Genomic DNA, 25,102 nt, shown 5'->3' with positions numbered 1-25,102 from the left:
TGTCGCAGAATACATTTTGTCCTAAATTTATGATGAAATTTGATTTTTAATTTTTTTTTACTGGACGTGTTTAATAGCAAAAAGTCAAAAATATAGTTTTTTTCTCAAAATTGTGGGTCTTTTTTTGTTTATAGCGCAAAAAAAAAAAACCACACAGGCGATCAAATACCACCGAAAGAAATCTCCATTTGTGGGGAAAAAAAAAGGACATAAATTACATTCGGGTGGAGTGTTGCATGACCGCACAATTGTCAGTTAAAGTAACGCAGCACCGTATCGTGAAAAATGGCCTGGTCAGGAAGGGGATAAAAAAAAAAGCAAACTGCATCAAAAATGCGGCAAAAATGCAAAACGCACTGCAGAAACAGATCAAACACAAACTGCATAGGTGTGAACCTAGTGGATGGTGGCATGTGTCAATTCAAGTTATTTAACCTCTTCAGGCCGGCCGAATGCAAATGTGCGTCTGGGTCTAGACGGCGAGCGTCCGCACATTTGCGTTCTATTAAAAAAAGACATATGTGCTGAGAGCGCGCGTCCTGCATGCTCCCAGCACACATGTCCGGTACTCACGGAAAGGTCCCAATCTCCTCTTTCGATTGGGACCTTTCCCGATCATGTGACCGCTGTGACAGCGTGTCATGGCGGTCACATGACCCTAAACCCCGCCCCGCCTCCCTGCTTCTGAAACCCTTAAAGGGCCGGGAGGCACCGGCGTGAAGGGGTTAACATTACAATTATTAGTAAATTCGCTGTTATACGATAATACATACTCATAATAATTTCTGCATGACAATCTAAAAAAAAAAAAAAAAAAAAGAAAGGTTAAAGTCGTCCAATTTACAGACTTCCTTCTAGAGCTGGGACTTGTGTATATGACCACTAGGCTCAAATGCAAGTCAAACAATCATGCAGGAAAGTCGTCTTTCCTGAATGAAAACAAATTGCCTTTAAGAGGCGTACTGAAGCATTGATTTGAGCACCACACCACATCCTCAATGCATTATACAAAAGCAGCAGAACAGGACTGACAACAGCACAACATAATGCATCCAACCAGGGGCGGACTGACAACTCATGGGGCCCCCGGGCAATAGGGGATCATGGGGCCCCTGTGTCCTTGCCCAAACTCAAAAAAGCCTATGAAAAAGGTAACAGGGGCATCTAATGGGGCCCCCTACTGACCCCGGGCCCTCGGGCAGTGCCTGAGTTTCCAAATGGTCAGTCCGCCCCTGCATCCAACCCATCAATATCTACTAGAAGCCCAGGCCTTTTTCTTTCTGTTTTCAAGTAAAAATGAGTATTTTTTGCTAGAACATTACTTAGAACCCTCCTGCATCGGCAGCGCTCCTGCTGTTTATTGACAAGGGCCAGACAGGAAGAGGTTAACCACTTCAAGTCCGGACACTTTCACCCCTTCCTGTCCAGGCCAATTTTCAGCTTTCAGTGCTATCACACTTTGAATGACAATTGCGCGGTCATGCAACACTGTACCCATATGAATATTTTAGCATTTTTTTTGAGACAGATAAAGCTTTATTTTGGTGGTATTTATTCACCACTGGGATTTTTATTTTTTTTTACTATATAAATGAAAAAGTCCAAAAATTTTGAAAAAAAGTGTTTTTCTTATAAAATTTTGCGAATAAATAATATTTCATCATAAAGCTTTACCAAAATTTATTCGGTTATCTTTTTAGTAAAAAAAAAAAAAAACAAATTAGTTTATAACCAAAAAATTTTTTACATTTTTTTTTTTTTTTAATATTATTATTTATGTTTTTTTTTCAACATACTGTCACCCTAGCAGCATAGAGTCACCATGGTGACACTGTACTACTTGTGGGGGGTGATGAAGATTTTTTTTTTTTACACTGATTGCTTCTACACCCATAAAGGCTGTAAAAGCAATCATTTCTCCTAGATTGTAAGCTTGAAAGAGCAGGGCCCTCGATCCCCTCATGTTTTGCATTGTATTGGTATTGTTCTGTCACATGTTCTGTCCCCCTTTGTAATGTACAGCGCTGAGCGAACTATTGGCGCTTTATAAATACTGTATAATAATAATAATAATTTCTCCTTCTCTCTGGCTGCATTCTTGCAGCCATTGAGAACTACTGTGCGAGCTGTGATTGGTCACAGCTTGTCACATGGTAAAAGGCTGTTGTGAATAGCCTTGTACCATGTGACCTCTGTGATAATTCACAGATTGCACACGTAGTAAGCAATGATATCAGAAGTGACATCTTGCTTACTACTCTTCATGTGATCACTGATTGGCCAATCAGTGATCACATGATCGGGACCTCACACAGAGGTCCCGTCCGACGATCGGTGTTTCACTGTGTCCGGAGGATCGCGGTGCTGCGCGCTCCCAGGGAGCGTGCACAGTTCATAATGGTGGGTGCCGTTTATGAACGTCAACCCGCCCCTGGACTGCCACCGTCTGGCCATTTATATACAGCAGCCAGACGGCAAGTGGTTAGACGAAGCCCTCCAGTGGCGCATTGTCACAGCTGTAGAGGCTTCTATCTTCATCTGGTCTTCCTTCCGGGTTCGCAAGCTCCGCCATTTGACAGGCTGGGCCAGGGGCGGACTGACAACTCATGGGGCCCCGGGCAATAGGGGATCATGGGGCCCCTGTGTCCTTGCCCAAACTCAAAAAAGCCTATGAAAAAGGTACCAGGGGCATCTCATGGGGCCCCCTACTGACCCCGGGCCCTCAGGCAGTGCCTGAGTTTCCAAATGGTCAGTCTGCCCCTGGGTCGGGCCGAGATGACACCACTCCCGCACATGTGCGTGGGAGTCCCAGGCCACGGCACACAGCTCTGAAGGAGAAGCATGGATATGCCTTTCCATCAGAGTACATGCACTGGCTTAAGAAAAAAAAAAAACTAAACGCAAGGGAGAATGTCACCAGCACCCCGAGGATCACCAATAAATGGTGCACACTATGGAGATATTCATTTTACCTACTGATAAGCTTTATTATAAGCGTACCTGTAGGTAAAATTAAAAAAACAAGTTTACTATCACTTTAAAATTGGGCCAACTCGTGGAATGGTAACAAACAAATGTCGACATTGGCGATGCTTTAAAAGTCTTTACAGGTTACCAGTTTAGAGTTCCAGAGAATATCTGGTGTTAGCATGATTTCTCTCGCTCTGACGTTTACGGCAATACCTCACATGTGTCGCCATTTACGTATGCGTGCGGGACCAAGATGTGTGTTTGTCTTTGCGCACGGTCACGGGGAGATGGAGGTGCTTTAAAAATGATTTTACTTTTAATTTTTTTTATTATTTTTACACTGATTCTTTACAATTTTGTAATCACTTTTATTGCTGTCACAATGGCTAAATGGTTAGCACTTCTCTGGCAGTACTAGGGTCATTGGTTCAAACCTCAACCACAGCACCACCTTGCTGGAGTTTGCATGTTCTCCCTGTGCCTGCGTGGGCTTCCTCCGGGTACTCCAGTTTCCTCCCTCACTCCAAAAACATGCTGGTACATTAATTGGCTGCTGTCTAAATTGGCCCTAGTATGTGTATGTAGGAAATTGAGTTAGGGACCTTAGATTGTAGGCTTCTTGAGGGTTAGGGATTTCAACCACAGCACCACCTGTCTGGAGTTTGCATGTTCTCCCTGTTCCTGCGTGGGTTTCCTCTGGGTACTTCAGTTTCCTCCCACACTCCAAAGACATGCTGGCAGGTTAATTGGCTGCTGTCTAAATTGGCCCTAGTATGTATATGTATGAATGTGAGTTAGGGACCTTAGACTGTATGCCCCTTGAGGGTTAGGGATTTCAACCACAGCACCACCTGCCTGGAGTCTGTATGTTCTCCCTGTGCCTGCGTGGGTTTCCACCAGGTACTCTGGTTTCCTCCCACACTCCAAAGACATGCTGGTAGGATATTTGACTCCTGTCTCAATTGGCCCTAGTATGTGTATGTATGAATGTGAGTTAGGGACCTTAGATTGTACACCCCTTGAGGGTTAGGGACTGATGTGAATGCACTATACATATGTAAAGCACTGCATAAACTGACAGTGCTATATAAGTATACCTAAATAAATAAATTGCTGTCACAAGGAATGTAAATAGGCAATGACAGGTACTCTTTATGGCAAGATCAGGGGTTTATTAGATGCCCTAAAAGCATCTGATCACACCAAGAGTGGAGTGTTCAGATGCTTTTCCTATTTAACCTCCTTAGCGGTTTTCCCGAGTGTAGCTCGGGGTAAAATTTCTATACCACGAGCGGTAACCCCGAGCGTTGCTCTGGGGGTCCCTGCAGCACTTACCTTGTCCTTCGCTCCCACGATGTCCCCCCTGCAGCGTCCCCGGCCATCTCCTCCAGCCAATGCCAGCATCCGGCTTCCGTGTTTCGGTCCCTGTGACGTCGGGACGTACGGGCGCCGGAACCGGCGGGAAATTTGAATTTTTTAAAAAATGTCATTTTTGCTGTCATTGCTATTTCAATGCATTTCACATACATTTTGTCCCTACTGCTTCGTCCTGTGCCCTGCCTGCATTTTGAATGTTCTTTCTGCCTGGAAACTTAGAAAAGTCAGTGGCGTCCAAAAAGCGTCCCTTTACGTCAAAAGCGGTTTTAGAACAGCGATAGTAAATCAGAACCACTTGCAGAATTGAGTGAAAATGATTCGTGGGGGAAATTCCTCATCAGACACTGAAGATGGTTTTGCGAATTTGCTCAGCAATGTGCGAATTTGCCTCTGTATTTCAAATTTCAGTGTTTTTTGTTTGATTATATTATTGAATAAATTTATTATTATTATGTTATTATTTTTTATGATTATTTATTAAATTATAATTTATGATTTCGTGTTTCAAATTTTATCATATCTGGAATGTTTAATAGACTCTTGTTCGGACAAATTTCAGTAAGTTATTCCTAAAAATTACAGCCTACAATGAAAAACTACATATTTCCATGCGAAAAAATGGTACCGCTTTCAGCACAAAAAATCAGAAAGAATCATACCGCCAAGGAGGTTAAAAATGGAGCTGTTTACTTTCGGGGAACCGGAAGTGATGAAAAGGCTCGCCGATTCCGGTTTCCTATACCATAGAGATAATTGGGGGCCTTCCGATCCTCAGCGATCTCTGTGATAAGCCGACAAAAGCTCCAGCTTTCATTCTGGGCTTGGTGGGACAGTAGAGCCCAGAGGGGCACTAGCGGGCGGCAGGAGGGGCAACCTCTTTCGCCATCTGTAAAAGCCATCCAGCAGTTAATTAGCCGCTAGGATGACTTTTACATAAAAGCTTAGAAAGACGATATCAGGATGATGCCTGCAGCCGCGGTACAACCACCTAAAGCCAAATAATATACATTTAAATTTGGCGTCAACTGGATATACTCCAGTTAACACCATTCCCTGTAATCCAATTCAAACTTCAAACGCCGCTTCCCAGAAGCTTGACAAACACATGTCTGCAACAAAACCACAAACGCCATGTGCGCAAATCCTCCGCCAATAAATAACACGACTTTAGTCCTATTATTTATTAAGCAGATTTAACACATTAAATTGTGGTCTAAAGTCATGTTGTAGACTATCTTGCTTGACTTGTTTCCCCAGAATAAGCCCCCCGCTGTAAAATAAGAATGGTTGGGGGTCATGGTGTGCTACCTGGAGGATCCTGTCATGTTGGCTATGATGGGGTGGTGGGGGGAGTCACTTGGCTCTGGCTTGTGTCACGGAGGGGAAAAGAAAGCAGTCTGGTTTTGCTCAACGTTTGTGATGACTGCAATTATTAATTGACTGCAAAGAGTGTTTGAAAATACTAATGTGAGATCATTAATCTTCTATCCTGAACAGAGTTGTTATGGGAGCTCTGAGTGGGGTAGTTTTCACGTCAAAATAACTCAATCCTTTTTTTTGTGTGATTAAAAAAAAACAAAAAACCCCAAAACATATATTATTATTATACAGGATTTATATAGCGCCAACAGTTTGCTCAGCGCTTTACAATATAAAGGGAGACAATACAGCAACAATACAGTTCAATAAAAGAGGGTTAGGAGGGCCCTGATCCTTGGAGCTTACAATCTAATATATATATATATATATATATATATATATATATATATATATATGTATCTCTCTCTATATATATATATATATATATATATACACACAGTATATATAGTAGAAATGTCAATAAAAGCTACACACTCTTATAAAGATGATAAAGTTAGAGAATGTTAATCACAATAAAAGTAACACATACTCCTATAACGACGATAAAGTTACTCTATTGCTCTACTATATCTCATTCAAGGGGCGGACTGACCATTTGGAAATGCGGGCACTGCCCGAGGGCCCGGGGTCAGTAGGGGGGCCCCATGAGATGCCCCTGGTACCTTTTTCATAGGCTTTTTTGAGTTTGGGCAAGGACACAGGGGCCCCATGATCCCCTATTGCCCGGGGGCCCCATGAGTTGTCAGTCCGCCCCTGATCTCATTTATATATACCGGTAGTACATATATAGTACAACTATCAATAATAAGCTACACACACTCCTATAAAGATGATAAAGTTAGATAAAGTTATTTAAGTTACTCTATTACACACACATGTATATATATATATTTATATAATATAGTAAAATCATAATAAAAATTACATATACTGTTATAAAGATGATAACGTTACTCTATTACTCTTTCATATCTCCCTTATTATAACATTTAGCTAGCCAATCTCAAGGGCCATTTAACACTTCTAACCTATTCAAACAAATGAAATATAATATACTAGTACATTAATTACAAAATTGTCTAAATCCCAATAAAGAAAATCTTTAAAAAACAAAAAAGACTATATACATTTTTTACACTTATAATTATGCAGGTGGGATTACCCAAAATTGTTAATGGAGAATAAGAAGGGAGGTTTGGCCAATGGCTTGTACCTTAGGCGATAATACTATACAGTACAGTGAGTACATATAAATAATGTATTTTTTGTACCCATCAGTGGACTGGCCAGTATAGGACTGCAAATCATGAATCGCTGTTCCCATTAAGATTTAGCTAGACCTTTTTAACCTCCCTGGCGGTATGATTATTTCAGATTTTTGGTGCTGAAAGCGGTACCATTATTTTGCATGGAAATATGTAGTTTTTTTATTGTAGGCTGTAATTTTTATGAATAACTCACTGAAATCTGTCTGAACAAGAGTCTATTAAACATCCCGGGTATGATAAAATTTGAAACACAAAATCATAAATTATAATTTAATAAATAACCATAAAAAATAATAATCTAATAATAATAAATGTAATTCAATAATATAATCAAACCAAAAACACTGAAATTTGAAATGCAGCACCAAGTTCGCACATCACTGAGCAAAGTCACAGAATCGTTTTCAGTGTCTGATGACGAATTTCCCCCACGAATCATTATCACTCAATTCTGCAAGTGGTTCTGATTTACTATCGCTGTTCTCTAGCCGGTCTAAAACCACTTGTGACATAAAGGGACGCTTTTTGGACGCCATGGACCTTTCTCAGTTTCTAGGCAGAAAGAACAGACAAAATGCAGGCAGGGCGCCGGACAAAGCACTCGGGACAAAATCTATGTGAAATGGGTTGAAACAGCAATGTTTTACCATGTAAAATTTGTTTGGAAAAAAATGTCATTTTTTAAAATTTTCAAATTTCCCGCCGCCGCCGCCTCCCGTACGTCCGATGTCACAGGGACCAAAACACAGAAGCCGGATGCCGGCATCGGCCGGAGGAGATGGCCGGGGACGCTGCAGGGGACACATCGCGGGAGCGAAGGACAAGGTAAGCTCTGCAGGGACTCCCTATGCAGCGCCGCATGGTAAGCCTGAGTGTAGCTCGGGGTTACCGCTTTTGGTACTGACATTTTACCCCGAGCTACACTCGGGAATACCGCCAGGGAGGTTAAATATTTTGATTGCCTTAGGGCAGGGGTATCTAAACTGCAAGATGTGGCCCTTTGCTTGCTTTTATCTGGCTCTTGGGGCACTATTATACCTACTGTTTGAGGGCACGATTCTTACCACTGACACCAACGATGCAACACCATTTCTTCTACTGACAACAATATTGGGGCACTATTCCTACCACTTCTACTGACACCAATGATGGGGCACTATTCCTTTTACTGACACCAATGACAGGGCACCATTCCTACTACTTACACCAACGATGTGGCACCATTCCTCCTACTGACGCCAATGACGGGGCATAATTCTTTCCACTAACACCAACAATGGGGCATATTTCCTCCCACTAATACCAATAATAGGGTGCTATTCCTCCTACTAGTGACTCCAAGTGCTATATCATTTTTTGTTTCCCACTGACCATCAAACCTGAGGTGTTGTTAACCCCCAATGATGCCAAGACATTTTTTTCACTTTTTTACTTCCACAGGCCACAATCCGGCCCCCTAAAGTAAAACTGGCCCTTTGTTTAGAAAGTTTATTTAGAAAGACCAGAAATTTTCTCCCATTTCGTGCAAATGTAACCATGGTTTTAAAGGTTTTTTTTTGCCTTCCTCTGGATCTACTGTGGGTATAGGATTCTGTTTATGAAAGTTGGTTGAACTTGATGGCCTTTTGTGTTTTTCAACCTCTGTTACTTTGTGATTAAGTGTTAAATTAGTAGCATTTGATTTGAATGATCCATGTATGTGTTTTAATGTTTATCTGTAGCCAAAACCTTTTTTTTAGTGTGGATGGAGTGGGGAAGGGTTAGAACCCATATCTTACTCTCTGCATAATGTAACGAGAACTGAATATGAAGTACCACACCACGACTAAAAGGTCCACATAAAACTTTATTCCATTAAAGGTCCTGGACACAATCCAAAAAAGTTCGATTTGAATGATTCATGTATGTGTTTTAATGTTTATCTGTAGCCAAAACCTTTTTTTTAGTGTGGATGGAGTGGGGAAGGGTTAGAACCCATATCTTACTCTCTGCATATTGTAACGAGAACTGAATATGAAGTACCACACCACGACTAAGAGGTCCACATAAAACTTTATTCCATTAAAAGTCCTGGACACAATCCAAAAAAGTATCCAACGTGTTTCGGGGCTTCAAGCACCCCCTTCATCAGTGCTTGATTGGAAACAATGTGAACACACCAGATGTGAACTGTACCTACAATTGTACTTTTTTCCAGTGGCAGCCAAACAAGCTTCTGATAAGGCCTGTGCTTGTAATTCACACTGGAAAAAATACAATTGTTGGTCCATTTCACTTCTGGTTTGTTCTCATTGTTGCCAGTCAAGTCCTGATGAAGGGGCACTTGGATCCCTGGAAATGTGTTGGCTACTTTTTGGATTTTACCTCTGACTTTTAATGGAATAAAGTTGTATCTGGACCTCTAGCAGTGGTGTGGTGCTTCAATTTCAATTCTTGTTATACTACACTTTAAGCCAAGTAGAATGTGGAGATCCTCTGGGGTGTAGAAGCTGCCTGCCCATGAACCAGGTCATTTACGCCAGCATCAATACCATGAGTTAACATCACCAGTACTCTTTCCACTTTCATCGCTCTCTGGGTGTCCTGGTAACCATTGTCACTGGAAGGAAAACAGGTGGGATGTCATCCAATGGGGACACTGTTTCTGGCAACAACTGTCACTTTAAAGAGATTTCCACTCACTTCCGGTTGCATCCCTTGGATAGGAAGTGAAGAGACGCTCCCTGGATGGGACACAGGCAGTAAAAAGAGAACTGACATGGTTTTAACCTTTGCTACTCTATCTAAAATAATCAAAAACAGTTTTGGTGAGAGATATAGTACACTGTAAAGTAGAGCCATCTAACGGCTTTCCCTAATGGACCAATCAGTGACCTGGAAACGTTTCTTGTGTGCTGATGGTGTTTAGGTGATTCCTCACCCATGGCTAGAGCTGAGACCTGAGTTCGGAAGGAATATAAATACCTGATTTGAAAGGTATGTGTTAGGACAGCAGGGGTGCTAATACATGGAAGCCTAAACTTTGACTTTTGGTTGACTTTAAAGAGATTGTTCAACACAAAATTTACTTATTTGTTCTGTGCCCCCTTTGTTGCTGCAGTTGCTGAATCTCTTGGGGGCTGCATTAAAGACATCTCAACACCGGAGTTTCTGTCTCTTTCACCTAAAAGATTAAAGATAAAAAATATTTCTACACCCACCACAAGAAGAAAGCATTAACGTTTCTTGCTAAGTTTTCCATCTTAAAAGTTTGAATTCAGTTGTGGGACAAAATATGAACCCCCAGGCCCAAGATTGTGCCTACTCATTCCAGCGCCTTCGTCCTCCCATCCACTTCATTAGAGCAATGAAGCCAACGTGGGAATGAAGTATGGAGGCCTTGGTTAAAACAGAAAAAAGGAAAGATAGAGGGAGAAAGACAGATAGTGGGATAGTGGGGGGGAAGACAGAGGAGAAATAAAAGGGAGAAAATGAAAGTGGCGACAAGACAGAGAAGAAATAAAGAGGAGAGAATAAAAATGGGAGTGAGAGGAGAAATAAAGAGGAGAGAATGAAAGTGGGGGCAAGAGGAGAACTAAAGAGGAGAGAATGAAAGTGGGGGCAAAACAGAGGAGAAATAAACGAAAGAGAATGAACTGAGGGCAAGAGAGAGGAGAAATAAAGAGGAGAGAATGAAAGTAAGGAGAAGAGAGAGAAAAGGGAGCGAATGACAGTGGGGACAAGAGAGTGGAGAAATAAAGAATAGAGAACAAAAGTTGGGACAAGAGAGTGGAGAAACAAAGTGGAGAGAATGAAAGTGGGGGAAAGAGAGAGGAGAAATAAAGAGGAGAGGATGAAACTGGAGGGAAGAGAAAGGAGAAATAAAAAGGAGAGAATGAAAGTGGGCACAAGACAGAGGAGAAATAAAGAGGAGAGAATGAAAATGAGGAGAAAAGAGAAAAGGGAGTGAATGACAGTGGGGACAAGAGAGAGGAGAAATAAGGAGGAGAGAACAAAAGTGGGGACAAGACAGGAGAAATAAAGGGGACAGAATGAAAGTGAGGGCAAGAGAGAGGAGAAATTATTATTATTATACAGGATTTATACAGCGCCAACAGTTTGCTCAGCGCCTTACAATATAACAGGAGACAATACATTTCAGTACAGAAGGAATGTGAGGGCCCTGCTCATGGAGCTTACAATCTAAAGGAATAAACAGAAAAGAATGAAAGTAGGGGCAAGACAGAGCAGAAATAAAGAGGAGAGAATGAAAGTGAGGGCAAGAGAGAGGAGAAATAAAGAGGAGAGAATGAAAGTGGGGAGAAGTTAGAGGAGAAATAAAGAGGAGAGAATGAAAGTAGGAGCAAGAGAAAGGAGAAATAAAGAGGAAAGAATGAAAGTGAGGACAAGAGAGAGGAGAAATAAAAAGCAAAGAACAAAAGTTGGGACAAGAGAGTGGAGAAACAAAGAGTAGAGAGTGAAAGTGTGGAGAAGAGAGAGGAGAAATAAAGAAGAGAGATAAATGTGGGGAAAAGGGAGAGAAGAAATAAAGAGGAGAGATTGAAAGTGTAGGAAAGAAAGATGAGAGAATGAAAGAGGGGAAAAGAAGGAGGAGAAATAGAGAGGAGAGAATGAAACTGATAAAGGGAAACAGGAGAAACTGAGAGTAGAGAATGAACGAAGGGAGAAAAGAGAGAGAAAAGGGAGAGAATGAAAGTGAGGGCAAGAGAGAGGAGAAATAAAGAGGAGAGAATGAAAGTGGGGAGAAGTTAGAGGAGAAATAAAAAGGAGAGAATGAAAGTGAGGGCAAGAGAAAGGAGAAATGAAGAGGAAAGAATGAAAGTAGGGACGAGAGAGGAGAAATAAAAAGGAAAGAGCAAAAGTTGGGACAAGAGAGTGGAGAAACAAAGAGGAGAGAGTGAAAGTGTGGAGAAGAGAGAGGAGAAATAAAGAGGAAAGAATGAAAGTGGGTAGAAGTTAGAGGACAAATAAAGAGGAGAGAATGAAAGTGGGGAGAAAGGAGAGGAGCAATAAAGAGAAGACAAAAGTGGGGACGAGACAGAGAGGAGAAATAAAGAGGAAAGAATGAAAGTGAGGACAAGAGAAAGGAGAAATAAAAAGCAAAGAACAAAAGTTGGGACAAGAGAGTGGAGAAACAAAGAGGAGAGAGTGAAAGTGTGGAGAAGAGAGAGGAGAAATAAAGAAGAGAGATAAATGTGGGGAAAAGGGAGAGAAGAAATAAAGAGGAGAGATTGAAAGTGTAGGAAAGAAAGATGAGAGAATGAAAGAGGGGAAAAGAGGGAGGAGAAATGGAGAGGAGAGAATGAAAGTGATAAAGGGAAACAGGAGAAACTGAGAGTAGAGAATGAACGCAGGGAGAAAAGAGAGGAGGAATAAGGAGGAATGAATGAAAATGGGGAAATGGAAAGGAGAAAAGGGAGGTGAGAACGAAAGTGGGGAAAAGAGAGAGGAGAATAGAGAGGAGAGAATGAAAGTGGGCAAAATAAAGAAAGGAGAAACAATGAGGAGTGAATTAAAGAGAGAAACAAAGAAAGGAGAAACAGAGGGGAGAGAATGAAAGTGAGTGAAGGAGTGAGGAGAAATAGTAAAGCAGGGAAAGATAGAGGAAAAAGAAAGGAGAGAATAAAAAGGGGGAAATGGAGACGGAGAGAAAGAGGCAAAGGGAACAAAGGGAAATGGATGGGCACAGAGAAAGGGGAACTGAGTACAATAAAAAAGAAAGAATATAGGACATATAGGGAGAGAGGGAGAGAGAAGAATGGGGGAGGGGTGGAATTAAAGAGATAGAGCAATTAGAGAGAGTGAGAGGAACAGACAGAGAGCAGGAGTGGGAGATAAAAAGAAGGGTAGATAAAGGAAAGAGAGGATGAAGAGAGGGTCTGTAGAAGCTATAGATGGAAGAAGCAGGGAGGAGGTGGAAGAGAAGGAATAATGTAAGAGAGAGAGCTGAGAGCATGGAAGGAAGGAGAAGGGGAAGGGAATGGCGCACAGGCCTGGCGGAGGCGGCCATCACCCACATTCTATCCCCTAGATGTGGCCCGTGTTATTGGCGTCCTCAGCACAGACACTGGCTAGTGGCTCCAATAGACGCACGTCCTGTGTAGAAGCCAGGCAGTGACACTGATAATTGCTGCATCATGTAACTTCCTAGATCTTGGTTTTAATTTGCAGTGAACCAAACAAAGATATTTGCAATTTTTGAATAAGCACTCTATTTAATAAATGGGAACATTGTGCGGCGAGGCTGCTTCCCCCCTCTTGTCGGCAGAAGACGTTATTAGCTGTGACAGCATGCGGCTCAGATTTGGAGGAGAGGATTTTGTAAAAGGGATGACAGACAGGAAGGGCAGCAATCATGGGCTTCTCGGGCTAAGGCTCTTTTTTTCCTCCCTTTCTCTCCTTTTTATCAGAATGTACTGTTCAATGCCATTTATCCCTGATGATAGAAAATTGCTCTGTTGCCAGGACGCTGCTGCAGGAATAGAGGGCAAAGCTCTACATTTCCATTTTCCTACCTTGAAAGCTATTCAAATGAACAAGAGAGACTGAGAGCACAGTGTGTGTGTAAATGTGTGAGTGTGCATGGGCCCTGCGCGTGTGTGTGTGTATGGGTGTATGCATGGGCCCTGCGCGTGTGTATGGGTGTATGCAGGGGCTCTGCACGTGTGTGTGTGTATATGGGTGTATGCATGGGCTCTGCACGTGTGTGTGTATATGGGTGTATGCATGGGCCCTGCGCGTGTGTGTGTGTATGGATGGGCTCTGCACGTGTGTGTGTGTATGGGTGTATGCATGGGCCCTGCGCGTGTGTATGGGTGTATGCAGGGGCTCTGCACGTGTGTGTGTGTATATGGGTGTATGCATGGGCTCTGCACATGTGTGTGTATATGGGTGTATGCATGGGCTCTGCACGTGTGTGTGTATATGGGTGTATGCATGGGCTCTTCACGTGTGTGTATGGGTGTATGCAGGGGCCCTGCGTGTGTGTGTGTATATGGGTGTATGCATGGGCTCTGCACGTGTGTATGGGTGTATGCATGGGCTCTGCACGTGTGTGTATATGGGTGTATGCATGGACTCTGCACGTGTGTGTGTATATGGGTGTATGCATGGGCTCTGCACGTGTGTGTGTGTGCATGGGTGTATGCAGGGGCTCTGCACGTGTGTGTGTGTGTATCGGTGTATGCAGGGGCTCTGCACGTGTGTGTGTATATGGGTGTATGCATGGGCTCTGCACGTGTGTGTGTATATGGGTGTATGCATGGGCTCTGCACGTGTGTGTGTATATGGGTGTATGCATGGGCTCTGCACGTGTGTGTGTGTATATGGGTGTATGCATGGGCTCTGCACGTGTGTGTGTGTATGGGTGTATGCATGGGCTCTGCACGTGTGTGTGTGTATGGGTGTATGCAGGGGCTCTGCACGTGTGTGTATATGGGTGTATGCATGGGCTCTGCACGTGTGTGTGTATATGGATGTATGCGTGGGCTCTACACGTGTGTGTATATGGGTGTATGCATGGACTCTGCATGTGTGTGTGTATATGGGTGTATGCATGGGCTCTGCACATGTGTGTATATGCATGTATGCATGGGCTCTGCACGTGTGTATACGGGTGTATGCAGGAGCTCTGCACGTGTGTGTGTATATGGGTGTATGCATGGACTCTGCACGTGTGTGTGTATATGGGTGTATGCATGGGCTCTGCACGTGTGTGTATATGGGTGTATGCGTGGGCTCTGCACGTGTGTGTATATGGGTGTATGCATGGGCTCTGCACGTGTGTGTGTATATGGGTGTATGCATGGGCTCTGCACGTGTGTGTGTATATGGGTGTATGCATGGGCTCTGCACGTGTGTGTATATGGGTGTATGCATGGGCTCTGCACGTGTGTGTATATGGGTGTATGCATGGGCTCTGCACGTGTGTGTATATGGGTGTATGCATGGGCTCTGCACGTGTGTGTGTATGCATGGGCTCTGCATGTGTATGTATATGGGTGTATGCATGGGCTCTGCATGTGTGTGTGTATGTGTATATATGTTTGCTGTGTGCCTGTGTGTGTGCATTGGCACTGCATGTGTGTGTATAGTACATGTGTACTCTGTGTCTGTGTGTGCATGGGTCGTGCGTGTGTATATGTGTGCGTGTGTGCATGGGCCCTGCATGTATGTGTGTTTGTGTATATATATGTGTGCTCTGTGCCTGTGTTTGCATGGCTAATGTGTGTATATGTGTGTGTGGGCATGGATCAGTGTTTGCATTGGTCATGCTTGTGTCTGTGTGTATATGAGTGCTGCATGTTTGCACCTGGGCCCTGCGTCTGTGTGCGCGTGTATATATATATATGTATGTGTTCTGTGCCTATGTGTATATGTGTGCATGTGCATTGGTCATGTGTATATCTGTGTGTGTGTGAATGGGTCATGTGTGTGTGGTATCTATGTGTGTGCCTAGGCCCTTTGTGTATGTATATATGAGCATATGCTGTATATGTGTGTGCAAGGGCCGTATGTGTATGCATGGTGTGCGTGTGTGTGTGCATGGGTCCCTGTTTGTGTATGTGTATACTGTATATATGTGTGTGTAAACGTGTATGGACCCTGTATGTGTGCTTTGTGCTTGTGTATATATGTGAATATATACATGAGTCGTGTGTATGTGTATGAGCCCTGTGTGTGTGTGTGTATATATATATATATATATGTGTGTGTGTGTGTATATATATATATATATATGTGTGTGTGTGTGTATATATATATATATATATGTGTGTGTGTGTGTGTTTCTATGTGTACTCTCTGTGTATGTGTGTAAAAGTGCGTCATGTTTATATAGATATGTGTGTACTCTGTGTGTATATGTGTGCTCTGTATCTGTGTGTATATGTGTGCCATGTAGGTGTATATATGTTGTGTGTGTACATGGGTCCTGTGTGTATCTGTGCATATGGCATATCTGCGTGACCTGTATGTATATGTGTGATTGTTTTTAGGTGTACACTGTCTGTGTGGCTATGTGTACTGTGTCTATGTGTACTATGTGTTGCTCTGCATGTGTGTACCTATGTCATATATGTATGTTACAGCTGTATATTATATATATATATATATGTGTGTGTGTGTGTATTTGTATCATTTATACCCCCCATTTGAATGTTGTTCCACTTTACATTTTTTGCTGCATTGTGTTCCAATGATTTTCTGTAATCTTTAGGTTTCTGGAAATGTGTAGCATTTTTGCGGTGGTCGTTCTCTCTGCACGTCTTTCTCTTCTCTTACTCCCTCTTTATATCTTAAAGATAAAAATCATTTACCAATGAGAGTGTTTTGTAATCCATTTTTGGATACACATACATAGTCACAGGCACACTCACACACAACAATGGTAGAAGTAATTCCGCTGTTGCTCCTCTTAGATAATACGTTGGCTTTTTTAAGCGCAGTTACTATTTATTTTCTTCGGCCCCGGATGGGTTGACATTGCTGTGGCGCACACGTAGGTGTCTCATTGGAAATCTATGTTGCACCCCCCTCCCCCCCACCCCCACTCCGCTCTGTCATCTGTATTCAGCTTTGCGGCTGAGCCGCAGCACTCTTCTAATAGATGTCAGGTCCGACACTGGGTATTTCTTGTCAGCCTGAGAAAAAAAGACTCTCATAAAAATCAATATCACCTAAATCAATTTTACCTGTGCACGCTTTGCCATGAGATTCCATTTCTAGGGGGGAGATTTGTAGGGGTGGGGGGAATCAGATAAGTACATTCCAGCTGATTCTGGAGCAGAAACGGATAAATGGATGATATTGCAGCCTCTCTGCCTCAATGTCTACCTCAAGCCTTGCTGATTGAATTGCCTGAAAAAAGGACTGTCTGTGGTACCCCAGAACAACCAAGTTTTTTTTTAGAGCGGGCTGCAAAAATGTGTAAGCAATTAAATTCTGCTTACATAGACAGAAATGGGTAAAGGGAGAATGGGGCCCTTGGCAAGCTAGCAGTTTTGCCCCCTCCCCCCATCCTTACAATTGACATTGATAAGGATTATAATGGGCACATTTCCATTGTCTGTACCGGAACAACCCATTAGATATGATCTAGGATGTTGTAGTGCACAGAGTTTTGGTCACAAGGGACCGGTTTTCAGCCCCCGGGGCAGCTCGGCACGTCCACTGGAAAAGAAAAGAGGGAGAGCTCTTATAGCATCACTAGATGACTCGAATAAAGTGATTCGCTCAGCAGATCTGGTCCTAGAACAAAAAGTAAAAAAAGAAAAATAACTTACATCTCTAGAGGCTGCAGCCACCCTGTAGGGTAGAGACACACAACCTACCATTGGGAAAACACTGTCACCAAAGAGGATAATAACAGTCGCTCTCAATGACATGAGGTTTCCAGTCTTTGATCCTCTATGAAGGTTTCAGGCAGTCTGATTAGCAGGGGCTCCCATTAACATATGGGACCACCGATGGGCTTTTTCTAGACCTTTCCTACTCAACAAGGCCCTTTAGATACCAACTGATGACTAGGAGGATATACTTGCAGGCAGTTGGTATCTAAATGTTCTTGTGGAGTAGGAAAGGTCTAGAAAAATCCCATCAGTGGTCCGATTGTCAAAAGCTCCCATTAACATATGGGACCACCGATGGGCATTTTCTAGACCTCTCCTACTCAACAAGGCCCTTTAGATACCAACTGATGACTAGGAGGATATACTTGCAGGCAGTTGGTATCTAAAGGTTCTTGTGGAGTAGGAAAGGTCTAGAAAAATCCCATCAGTGGTCTGATTGGCAAAAGCTTCCATTAACATATGGGACCACCGATGGGCTTTTTCTAGACCTTTCCTACTCAACAAGGCCCTTTAGATACCAGCTGATGACTAGGAGGATATACTTGTAGGCAGTTGGTATCTAAAGGTTCTTGTGGAGTAGCAAAGGTCTAGAAAAATACCAAGAGTGGTCTGATTGTCAAAAGTTCCCATTAACATATGGGACCACCTATGGGCTTTTTCTAGACCTTTCCTACTCAACAAGGCCCTTTAGATACCAACTGTTGACTAGAAGGATGTACTTGGTGATCTGTTCGGCAGAAATTACCATTAACATATGTTCAAGGATGGGTCGGAGTCATCTGGTTTAATGAATGTCAAATTGCTTTATTTCACCAGAATACTTGTTTCGTGGCCACTTCTTCAGTTCAGGGTGATTCACTGGTATTTTTACTTTCCAGTCAACACATCCACTCATATGACAATGAACTGGGTAGAAAAAAAACATCAGTGTATCAATCTAACTGAAGAAGTTTAAAGCCACAAAATGCATATTTTGGTGAAATAAAGCAATTTAATGTTCATTAAACCAGATGACTCCACCTATCCATGAAAATATGTTAAAGGGAGCTTCTGCAAAGTGGACCACCGATGGGCTGTTTCTAGACCTTTCCTACTCACCAAATTCATCCACCTGAAACCTCCATAGAGGATCCTCAACATTAAGGCTCTACCAGGTCCTCTTGCATGAGTAATCCACTAAGAGTGCCGGCAAGGACAGAGCTCGTCCCAGCTCAAAACATCCAGTAGGGAAAAAAAGTCCTAAAAGTAGCACATCACAGCAGTACCCTATGAGGAACTGTATGACACTCTCAGCCCGTGCTCCAACCAGGCTATGCCCCCCCCCCCAACGTGTTTCATTCTGCCCCCTGAGCTTAATCATGGCGGAGTGAAACAGTTTGGGGGGTGTGACCTGGTTGGGCTGAGCTGTCATACACTTCCTCACAGGTTTTGCTTGTGATGTGCAACTTTTAGGACTTTCTTTCAGTACCTTCATAGAGGATCCATGGTTGGGACCCTCGTGGCATCAAGAGCGACCTCTATTATCCTGGGGGATAAACATATAATAACAGAAACTTATGCCCAATGGACCATCGGAAGTCACACCTACTGGTTTCTATTTATCAATAGTTGACCGTGAACAGTGACAGCTCGGTTGCAGTTCTGGGTGTGGAGATAGAGAGTACCCTAAAGCAAGCCAGCAATGCATATAAGCGGTGGATGGGCATTAGGGTCCACCATTTCTACTGCCACACAAATGAGTAATACTGTAGTAATGTGGGTTAATATACCATTGAAGGCATTTGTTAAATCTGTCCCATAAGTGCACAAAAAACCAACCCATTGATCCTGCCAGAAATCTTGTGAGCTGGTACTTTTCTGTGCTCTTTTTGTGTTAATATTGTTCCCAGCTGACTCTGTTGACTATATCACAACTTCCCCTTGTTCTGGAGCAAAGGACAATGGGGGTGTTCTGTAGCTCTAACACACATCCTGTCCTCATGTGACAATGCTGGGACCTTCGTCTCTTTAACAGTGTTTGGGTCTAGCGGTCAATCAGTAGGTCCAAGCATTACCACATGACAGGGAAGTGACGTTACCACTTCCTCTGGTTGCCACTTATTCCAATGCAGGCTACATAGGAGAAAGGAGTGGTGAGAGGTTAGTGGCACATTGTGATGTTGCCTGCATGGGCATAGTGATATTGTCTCCTTACCCAATTTGAAAGACACCTACTCACTTTATTGAAGGCTTTTCAAACTGTGCCTGGTGCCTGCACACATTAACTTTATTTTTCACTATTGTTGGCTTTTCCTTCTCCCCCGCAATGCTATACATTGGATTCTTATTGAGGATTCCCTAGAGAAGTCTATCTTTTCCAGTGCACCCATATATTCTATTTTGGACTTTATTTTGTGCTGCTGCTTCCACATGATGGCTGTGAACTTTTCAATAGATTCACCAAAGATGTTCCCCACAATAGTGGGCATACACGTTACTCACAGAGGATGGGAGCAAGGTTATGCATTGCCTGATTCATTGTGTGTGTGTGTGTGTGTGTGTGTGTCTCATCGTGATTATTAATGAGCAATATTTTTTCTGCTTTTATCCCTTTTTCATTATACTTACAGAAAAGTGAACACAGGGATAAGATTGTAAATTAAATATATTGCTCAATGATCATATAGATATAAATAGACACACACACACCTGTGTTAAAAATAATAGCAATCAGACATCACTAACCGGATCAATCACTGTTTTTGGTAGAAATGATATTTCTACATGGCAAATAATTTACTAGCACGTGTAGTAGAGTAATAGAAATCCAACAGACCCAACAGTCATGACATGCATGCTGCTGATTCTGTGTAATTGAATCACTAATTGAAAGGGGCATTTTCAAAATAATAGCAGTGTGGAGTTCTATTAGTGAAGTCATTCATTCTTTGAAAAACAGGTGGCAATTATTGCCCTTATTTAAGGAAGGAAGGCAGCAAATGTTGTACATGCTGGTTACAGTGCCTTTCTCTCTGAAATTCTGAGGAAAATGGGTCGTTCCAGACATTGTTTAGAAGAACAGCGTACCTTGATTAAAAAGTTGATTGGAGAGGGGAAAACATATAAAGAAGTGCAGAAAATGATAGGCTGCTCAGCTAAAATGATTGCAAATGCTTTAAAATGGCAACCAAAACCTGAAAGACGTGGAAGAAAGCGAAAAACTACCATTCGAATGGATAGAAGAATAGCCAAAATGGCAAGGACTCAGCCAACAATCAGCTCCAGGAAGATGAAAGAAGGTGTAAAGTTCCCTGTGAGGACTGTTACAATTAGAAGACGCCTATGTGAAGCCAAGCTATCTGCAAGAAGCCCCCGCAAAGTCCCACTGTTGAAAAAAAGACGTGCTGAAGAGGATACAATTTGCCAAAGAGCTCATTGACTGGCCTAAAAAGAAATGGCGCAACATTTTGTGGACTGATGAAAGTAAGATTGTTCTTTTTGGGTCTAGTGGGCGGAGACAGTTTGTCAGACGACCCCCAAACACTGAATTCAAGCCACAGTACACTGTGAAGACAGTGAAGCATGGTGGTGCAAGCATCATGATATGGGGATGTTTCTCCTACTACGGTGTTGGGCCTATTTATCGCATACCAAGGATCATGGATCAGTTTGAATACATCAGAATACTGGAAGAGGTCATGCTGCCTTATGCTGAAGAGGAAATGCCCTTGAAATGGGTGTTCCAACAAGACAACGACCCCAAACACACCAGTAAATGTGCAACATCTTGGTTCCAGACCAACAAGATTGACGTTATGGAGTGGCCAGCCCAATCCCCGGATCTTAATCCAATAGAAAACTTGTGGGGTGACATCAAAAATGCAGTTTCTGAGGCAAAACCAAGAAATAGAGAAGAACTGTGGAATGTAGTCCAATCATCCTGGGCTGGAATACCTGATCACAGGTGCCAGAAGTTGGGTGACTCCATGCAACACAGATGTACAGCAGTTCTCAGAAACAGTGCGACTACAACCAAATATTCATTAAGTGATTCAAAGGAAAGCAAAATCTTCAAACATTTTTCAGTTTATATAGTGAATGTTTGAGTTTGTAAAGAAGAATACAAACTATTTTTTAGAACAGTCTAATATTCACTTTTCTTAAATTTTTTTCAATTTTTTTAGAGGAACAACACAAATTTGATATATTTTTCTTCATGTTTTGATTTGGAATAGAATGTGTCGTGTTCCCAATGCATTTGTGTGGATGGAAATAAAAGCTATTAGAAGGATTTTGAGCTTTATTCACATTTTTCAACACACTGCTATTATTTTCAACACAACTGTATATATATATATTTTTTTTTAAAGTTGGTAGGAAGACCTGAATAAGTCATTACATTGGCTGGGGGGAGGGTTAATGATATGATCCAAACACAGGGCTTGACACAGTCTAACACTGTGAACATTCCTATAGAATTGAACAATAGGACATTTATGTCATCAAAGTACTGCTGACCCTTTATTATCCAATGAGCAGACTGCTGGAGGAGATGTGACCAAGGAAAAAAAACTTCAACAGTCTATTTTTTTTCTACAGCCACCCGTCAGGTGGGTGCATACCATGACCATAATTTCATTAGGTAAACTGTTCACGTAGCATATGTTTGGAGCAATACGATTATGGTAGGACAGATTTGAGGAGTATGTAATTGCAGTTCCGAAATTATGTTTTTTTTACCCAAGGTTTTACATTAAATATAATGTGTGATATTTCATTTTTCTTTATAATGACATATTTCTACATCTGCACAATTTGCTATAATTAGGAAACACATTAAGCAGAGTTTACAACTGTACTAATAATTTAATTAATAGTAAAAATCCATACTTTCATGCCAGTGCGAGGCAAGGGTGTGTGTTTAGGAGTAGGATGTTATAATCATGGGGACTTTGGACATCAATGGGGATAGGTAAATTGGCTAGGTACATTGGAGACTGTCCACAGCTGGCTGAGACTCCCCAACCTGAGAAAATAAAGATATTCAGGTACCAGTACACCACCTGTGCTGCCAAAAGCAACAATATGCAGAGCCCTGTGATAGCCCCATATTGAGGTCAGGGGTGAAATGTATTTAGTTCCCTATAGGAGACCCCACTACTCTTTTAGTCAGGGGTATAAGTAGCAAGGAGGGGTGGAGTCTAGGGAAGAAAACTAGTTAAGGTAGGTAGAAGAGTGACGTGGGCCCTTGTGGTAAAACTAGGGCCTCAGCAGAGAACATGTAAACTGTCCATGAAACAGCCTTACCCTTTGGAGTTCCTTGCCTTGTAAGTACTGCCAGAAAAGCTGGAGAACTCTTTTGAAAGTTTACCTCTAGTGGGCAAGAGTCCCAGACTTCAACTTGACTTGAGGAGAAGAACAAAGTTGAGAATGGACTGTTTTGTTGCAAACTTATTCTTAATAAAGAGGAGTTGAAGCAGGAGGTGGACTCAGTACTTTTATTCTATAGATCACAGGATGGCCTATACCTGGGGAGTAAGTACAGAGGCAGGGTCATTTATAAAAACAGTGGTGACCAAGAGAAGAAGGGTTGGCCAGCTTGTTGGTTTTCTTGCTTAGACCACACACCTTGCAGTCAACAACCATTGTGAACCAGTTGATTGGCGCGAACCCCTACCCACCTGTCCTACAACCACAGAATCTAGGCTTCCCATGCAAATAAGATGAGAGTTTTTCAATAAGGCCCAGAGGTCGAGAAGAGTAAAACAGTGAAGTGGAATAGGTCTCTAACACTCCTTGCTGCAAATAAAATTGTAGGCCCCTGACACAGGAACTAGTTGAACAACCCACTGCTTGGGGATTGGAGGGGGGGCTACTACAACCACATTACCGCATTATCACAATAAGGGTTAAGGCAAGTAATTTCCTTAATATAATGAGCTACACGGATAGTTCATGCCCAGTCATGGCTATCAGCCTCTCAGTCACGCTGCAGCCAATCAGAGCAGCACTCTTCTTTTCTTGTTGAGCTGCAGCCAGTCAAAAAGGCTTACTTCTATTGCCTTGTCTATTTAAACTCAGGGTAGCTCTTGGTTCACTGCCCCAGCAACACTTTTGCAAGCTAGCTGCCAAGCCATGTACCTGCCTGCTATAAAACCTGCTTTCCACCATTGATTCCCATGTACTGACCTCTGGCTTTGTTCCCACCTATCCTGCTACCTGCCCTGACCCTTGGCTTTGTTCCTGGTTACCCAAGTCCACTGCTAGACCTAAACTCTGACCTCTACCTTCCCTATGGTGTCTGTAACCAGCTCTGTCCTCTGGACTGTCATTGGTTTTTCCTCTCCACCTTCCTGGTACCGTTTTCCCATGGTACATGAACGTAGGGATTGACACTTTGATGTCAACATGCAGCGAAACCCATCTCCACCATCATGAGTGCTGGTAAATCCAGACTGACCATTAGACTCTATCACACTTACTTGCTCTCACTTGGGACCATTGGCCTACTTCTGCAAGTGTTGACCCTAATCCAAGTCCTGTTCTGCTTGTGGTGCTCTGCTGTACTATGAACTGTCTGTTGGCAAACACTACTTGGGTAAGCCCATCCTCTCCTCTTGGGTATCACTTATAGTGCAGCTAGAGGGTCAACATGAGCTCAGCCCCCACCTTAACAATATATTTAAGCTTTTCTAGGTCAGCAGCCAGGCTTCAGGAGGTGTGAGTACCTGAAAAATGTTGACTTTACTTTGTTGTTATGTTCAATACAAACCTACTAGACTCATGCTGTCTCATGCTTCTTATATTTCGCAGATGTTTCTGGGGACTCTTGAGGATACCCTAGTATATAGACAAATGTCTCTTGAGTTTTGATCTCAAGCCCTACCCATTTTCAGACCTCTGGTCAAGGGTTCCACTAACATATTCTGCAAACCAATATAATATACCCCAGCCAGTGGTCTATTTACTACAAGGCAAACAAGGCATTTGCCTAGAGTGGCATTTTTCAGAGGGGCAGCACAGCCCCCTGGAAGAAGAGATGGAAGAAAAGACAAGCCCAGAATGGGGACCAGGTGGGATCCAAGAGAGGCTGCGGGCTGCCTGACAGTGTATGCAGAGCCTGACTCCCATTCCAGGTGATGTCTGGAGCCGTGAAGGTGAGTGTCTTTCTCTCTCTCGCTGGGGAAGGGGGGGTGGCTGGTGTATGGAGGGTGGTGGTAGTGGAATGCTCTCTCGAGTGGGAGGGGTGTTGGTTGGTGTCTGGCTTTCTCTGCGGGGGAGGGGGGGGGGTCAGGTACAGCCGATTTTTGTGTTGCCTAGGGCAGCACAAAACCTAAATACTCCACTGACCCCAGCCTCATAAAGGTGCAGCTACCCTGGCCTCCCACTCCTTTCTCCTGTGTGTTTGCTGGCCAGAAGATTGAGTTCCCAACTCCACCTATCCATGACAAAAGCTGGTACATCCAGTCTAACCAGGTTTGCTGCTTCTCTGTATGTGTGCCTAATCTACAGTATGTCCTAACACCTGGATCATTCAGAAATAAATTATTTACACTGTTGCTTTTCTCTCATTGTTGTGTCAGAAAAATGAAATTCTGAAAGAACCCTGGTTGGTGTGGTTTGAGCCAGGTTCAGTAAACCCAGTGGGAAGTTTGCGAACACTGACCTTAAATCTGCACAAAGGTGTTAAAGAACAGTACAAAAGTAGTATTTTTGAAAAAAAGAAAAATGGTATAGGATCCCCCCAAAACCACCCAATCCATTATCCAAGCATGCAGG

This window comes from Staurois parvus, unplaced genomic scaffold (genome assembly GCF_062004578.1).
Source record: "Staurois parvus isolate SC_StPar_1 unplaced genomic scaffold, SC_StPar_1.0 ptg000208l, whole genome shotgun sequence".
NCBI lineage: Eukaryota > Metazoa > Chordata > Amphibia > Anura > Ranidae > Staurois > Staurois parvus.
The sequence above is the reverse complement of the archived record's forward strand: the minus strand, read 5'-3'. Positions refer to the sequence as shown.